This window comes from Arachis hypogaea, chromosome 13 (assembly GCF_003086295.3).
Source record: "Arachis hypogaea cultivar Tifrunner chromosome 13, arahy.Tifrunner.gnm2.J5K5, whole genome shotgun sequence".
NCBI lineage: Eukaryota > Viridiplantae > Streptophyta > Magnoliopsida > Fabales > Fabaceae > Arachis > Arachis hypogaea.
In genome coordinates this window covers 1,400,408-1,407,046 of record NC_092048.1, presented here as the reverse complement: position 1 = coordinate 1,407,046, position 6,639 = coordinate 1,400,408, and positions in this window count along the sequence as shown.

The following is a 6,639-nucleotide window of genomic DNA, read 5'->3' as shown; positions in this document are numbered from 1 at the left end:
TGTTTATTGTGTGATTGTTTAGTTGAATTAATTTATGATAGAAACTTAGGTGCAGTCGACTTCACGTGAAGTTGATAATTGAGAGTCATTAGATTATTTGACTGATTTGACTAAATTTTCATCTAATGGCTCTCAACTATCAACTTCACGTGATGTCGACTGCACCTGAGTTTCCACAATTAATTTATTTGTAATTTCATCTAAAAAGTGTGATTACGCTTGATCACTTAAAACCTTCACAATAACTGTCACAATCCATTAATTTAGTGGCGGTTCTAAAAACCGTCAGAATGACTGTTGCTAGTCATCTGTAACTTATATTGTTGTAGTGATAGTAACATAAATTATACATATATTTTATGCTAAAATTCTTTTTTTTTTGTTACTTTAGAACTCAACAAAAATGAAATTCTAAATCTTTCTATTATAAAAGTTTTAGAGCTTATTTGGAATGCTAGCTAGGAATTAAAATTCACTCAAGAATTAAATTCTTTTTCTTACTTTAGAACAACTAAAAATGAATGATTTAAATTTTTTTTTAGAAATTTTAATTCTCATTTTTTTTTTATTTGTAAATCAAACTAAAAGAGATTTAATTTTTAAATTCACTCTCACACTCTTCAAACTTGAATTCTATTTTATTTATTAATATATTATAGTCATTTCAAATCATGAAATTAAATTTTAAATAAAAATAAATTCTTTTTTTAAAAGAAATAAATTTTTTTCTCATATTAAATAATTTTCAAATAAACTCTTAATATATACTATATCCTGAAATCATTTGTCTCAAAAAATTTAAATTAATAAAAAAAGATAATAATTATAACTCTAACACGGCTTAAAGCATTTATGCTCATGTATATATGTTAGTAGGTCTTGGAAAGCCCTAATTAAGAGGTGTTATAGTGATCCAAATAATTTGTGCATGAAAGTGCCTCCACACTACTAATAATAAGGAAGACTTTGATGTACTTCACAAATGACTTTGGTAATTTTAATTTCAATGTATAGTGTGTGGACATACATTGCTAGCTAGCTGTATGTGGCTTAAGAATTCTTCTTTAATTTTTCTTGTCATTATGTGGCTCCATTTCAAGCTTCAGAAAACAATGCATGTCTTCGACCGTATTGATTCGTAGGCCATAATAACACACCATAAAGAAGATAAAATAAATTATAATAAAGATAACTTCAAGGTCATTTATCACATAGTTATATATATATATACCGTTGAAAGGAATAAATTCACTCAGTGGTATCTGATATCAGTTTTGTTAGCTATACAATAATTTTTGTAAATAATGTGAATAATAAATTTTAAAATTGATCTAATAAAATAAAAAAATACTTTACTTTTAAATTACTTTCTAAACTCTAACATTAGGATAATTATTCGCACATCTAGTAAATTGAACATCCAGTCATTGTTAACTATACATGAGTAAACTGAATCAAAAGGAAAAACCATCTAATTAAGAATCAACATAATCATCTGCATACCTATTGAATTGAACATCCATCATATCCATTATTCACATTATTTAGTATTCTCATTGTCTCCTTATACTTTTTTATCTGATATTCACGATTTTTAATTTATGTTTTAGTCTTTCGTATTCAAAATTTATTGTGTTGATTTCTAAGATTCAGTGAATAGAATGCTGAGCTAGTTCTAACTTGTCACGCTAGACACAAGACTAAATGACATTGTTTTATTTTGTCACTTAAACAACACAAAAACGACATCGTTTTGAAAATTGAGAAAAGATAAAACGGGTTACACATTATATAAACTCTTCTTCGTCTTCTCTTTTTTGTCTATTTTAAGCGTTAAAATGAAGCGACATTATTTCGCATTACATCTAACATGGCAAACCAAAACCAGCTAAATACTTTGTTTACTGACTCAATGCTAAAAAGAATTTAGAGACTAATATGATATTTAAAATTGAATCTCAAATATCAATATATTGATTTTAAAAGAATAAAATAGTAAAAACCGTGAATCTAAATGATCACTTTGAACATAGTGAGTTGTCATTGATTAAGAATTTTTTTTCCTTTATTTAAGAATTTTGGTTAAAAATACTATAATTAATAAATATTAAAAATTATATATAATCTTTCAATTAATTCATGTTCATTTTTTATTAATTTCCCATTTCTCTTTTTTAAAAATTTGATATAACATGTTAATAATGAAGAAAATATCATGTAGTTCCATAACTAGATCAATAAAATTTAACATTTACAGAAATAATTGATCAAATAAAGTATTTTAATAACAAGTATCCCAAAAGAATTTGTTAATATGTGATATTATATTAGAGTTTTTATTATCAAAATATTTAGAATTTAATTTTTATTATAAATAGGAGAATTTAGCATAAGTTAAACTACAAAAAGAAAAAAAGTAGGCCTATACATACTTTGCATTTTGAAGTGTAAAAGATCGAAGTTCTTGCATAAAATAATAATATGTTAAAAATATATTTATATATGTGTTTCATTGTATTAATTAACATAATTTTTTCCGAATAGTTGATTTTATGATATTTAATTTAAAGTCTCAACATTTTTTTAATTCAAATTTACTATTTTAAAAACTTACCAAAACCATTCTTAATTAGGACAATTTTTACAAGCACAAGTCATAAATAAATTAAATATTTTGAAACCTGTTTTCAAAATAATTAAGTGAATCACTTGCATATATTTGAGGGTTAGTTTTTCTAAGTTCTAACATTAGTTTGGTCCAGGCCTAAAACTATAGAGGCATGCCATATCTACTGTTACCATTGTGCATAATTAGCTAGGACTATATATCATTGAATATTTATGTATATATGTTACATTGCCCTATTTCTAATTTTAACTAATGAATTATATATCTGGTTTAAGCTGAAAAAATTTAATTTAGAAGAATTCTATTGAAACACATACATATCCTCAGTGGACAGCTTTTTCTATTAGGAATAATATAATTGATGTATATTAATGAGTAGTGACTTTTTGGTCTTGCAGGACCATATTTGAGTGGTCCTATGCTATGAAAATTTCTAATAATATGATTTCTTGATGTACTTCTCATTATAATATGTCATGTGTAGTTATTAATTAACGGTATTGTTAGAGAAAAAAAAATTATAAATTTATCCTATTTAATATTTATTAATTTTAATAATAATTAATAAATATTAAATAAAATAAATTTTGACTGTTTTTTATTAATTATTTTTTATTATTAAATATTTCTGTTAATTAATATTCCGATGATGGATAGATCAAGTAGTGGTTGCATTTTTTTTTTTTAAAAAATCATGTATTTAAATAATTTCACAAATAATTATGGAGTTAATAGTTTTAATTTCTTTTGTATATATTTATAGCGGTTTAAATAAATTAATTGAAGGAACAAGTAAACTCCTTTTTTTGGATATTTTTAAAGGGAAAAAAAAGTAAAATTGCATCAAAATTCCAAAACCTACACAAATTCACAAAACATGAGCATTTATATCTATATATATGGGACCATTAAAACTTTGGGATTCCCTTGCGTGCAAAATTAGAGCAAATTTATTTCAGATTTATGAATTATGAGAGGACTATGGCTTCTCCATGCATGTAGCTTAGATAGTACTATAGTAGTTAGCATAGAGGTGCATGTAGATGATGTCATCATGTTGGTTTATATTTTCTTATCTCCTTGAAAATTATATTGATTAGCATTATTGCTCTCTTTTGGAAATTATTGCCAAAGGTTTTATATAATAATATGACTTTTAAAATGGAAAGTAATTATGATGATTGATGAGCAAATTAATCTGCCATAAAATAATAATGCACCTTCAAAAAAATATCATTTGGCTTATTTGGGTTTTTTTATAAATAAATTGATTTTGAAATATAATAAAATTCTATCACTTTCAATTTGAAAATTTTTCAATTTCTAATATATAGGATTATTTATATGAAATTGAATGAATCTTGGATGTAAATAATTAAAAAGACTATTATTATAGCCACAATTTTGTTAACCGATGCTATTTATTGATTGATCTAATAAACTGTTTGATTCTGAGAACAGAACAAGACAGGACACTGAAAATAAAATACAAATGACAGAGATATAAAAATTAGTATTCTTGTATTTTGTTTAGTGATAAATTAGAATAAATTATAAAAAATTTTAGGAAGAAAAATATAATGATAAAAAATATAATTATGAAAATTTGATAAAAATAATGAAAGGAAAAATGAAAAATAAATTGTGTCTTTTATTAAAATTTTTGTATATACAAAATACACTAATTTATTGTCTTTAAACATAATATTTCTGTCCATGTTTTATCTGTCAAATATAATTTTATGTCTTTATGTCTCTGACATAATTAATGTCATATGCCTATAAACAAACGCAACTAAAGTAATTTTCACGACAACTTTGAGAAGAGTAGCTTATAATTCGATTTTGCGACGATTTGGAAAAACCGTCGCTAATTCGAAAAGAGAAAAATTAGTGCTTCTTTGTTTCATCTCATCCTTCGGTTCTTCTTGTGGTATTCTTTTAGGTGTGTGTGGTTTAATTCAAAACACATAATTAATTTCCAATTCAATTGAATTCAAATAAAACCCATCACAATTTTTAAATATTCAAAACACACTCTTAAAGAAGGTAAATTTTATGTATAGTTTCATATTTTCAGTAAATATACATCATTTATATAAAGTTTTACAACCTTAATTTACTTAGCAACTAAGAACCTCACATTTAGAATGATTAAATTGGTGAAGTTCAGTAAAAAGTAGTTTCATTTTTTTACTGCATGGCATTGCTTTTTGGGGGGTTTAGTTCATCTCCTACACACATAACACATTATTTATTTATTTATTTATTATTGATATGTCCATGCAAGTTACATGTCTTATGTCAGTATAATATCTATATAACAATTATTATTATAGTGCTGACGATTACAATAGTACTGCATGCATGCTATGTAGTGCCTTGGGGCAGGCTGTGGTGCCAGAAAATTGAAGATAAAAAGATAGAGTTAATTGTCAAAATGGTTCATAAAAGATATTTTGATATCTATTTTCGTTTTAAAAAAATAAATTAATCAAATTCGTCTTCAAAATATCTCGATCTTTATTTTTATTATAGGATAAGGTCTGATGGGTTAAGCATGATGCATATAAAATATTTGATAAAATGTCTCATAAAAAAATTTACTATAAAAAAAGATAATAGAATGGCTAACGTGACCAAATTTATTATTTTTCGAGAACGAATTTGATTAATTTATTTTTTCTAGGACGAAAATGGAAATTGAAATATCTTTTAAAGATCATTTTGACTATTAATTCATAAAAGATAATAGTGTATAAATTTGGATATCTCATATATTTTTATTTTAGAAACATATATGATTTATCTTAAACTCTCCTTAATAAGGAAGGAGTATTGTATTTTTTATTTTTTATATTTTATATTAATAATGTAAAATTTATGATTTAGAATTTAAATTTATAATTTAAGATTTAGAGTTCAACAAAATCTGTATTTTTTATTATTATATACATGAATAATTTTTACTCTTGTAAGTTAAGTAAGTCAAAATAATTTTTATTAATAAAATTTTAGTTTGCATTTATTATTTTTAGAGATTATTTTAACTCATCAATAGGAGTTAGTCCGAGTAGTAAACGAAATTTAAAATTTAACGATATAGTTATATTTTTATTGGGAGATTTACCCATCATAATTAGATACGTAACTCGGGTCAGATCTAGATTACTCAGGATGAAATTTTGGATATTAGACAAGGAAAAAAATAAAAAATTACTTGACTCAATATAAATTATGTGACTAAAATAATTTATAAAAGAAAAAAGTTTAAGCTACTTTTTATACTAAAAGTGTGAGACTTATAAAAGTGATGTATATAACGATAATACATATGATATTTCTTAATTATTTTTGTATATATTTAATGATAAAAAATTAAAAATTAATATGTACCGGAAAGAGAGAAGGCCCTACCCTTTTTAGAGATGATTGATTATTGATTATTCGCAATGTATCTCTCTCCAATAATGCATATTCTGTTTTGGGGTAGCCACCACCAATTTTAACCTTTTAGAGAGAAGAGTGTCTCACAAAAAATAAATAAATAAATAAATAAATTAAATGGAACCCACAGCATGGATCATAATACATTTTTATACGATCATATCAATCAATATATGTCTTCTTATTATTCCAAACTTTATTTGCCACAGCGCTTCAATATTTATTATCATTGTTCATATTTTAAATATGTGTGTCTCTGTGTATACACGTATGCATGTGGATTCTGGAAGCAGGTACAATATAATATAGGAAGATTTTCAAGTGTAACGTCGTATCAGTGTATCAATGATTTTTAACCATTGATCTTAATTATATATATTATATATATTTTTTATAATTAAAATTAACGGTTAAAAATAACTGAAATACCAGTATAATGGTACATTTGAAAATTTTCCTATAATATACACATTCATTAGGTCTTCTCATTTATATCATAATAATATGTTACTGTTTGAATTTTATATTAAGACAAATATCTTTCAGTATTTTTTCTCTTGAAT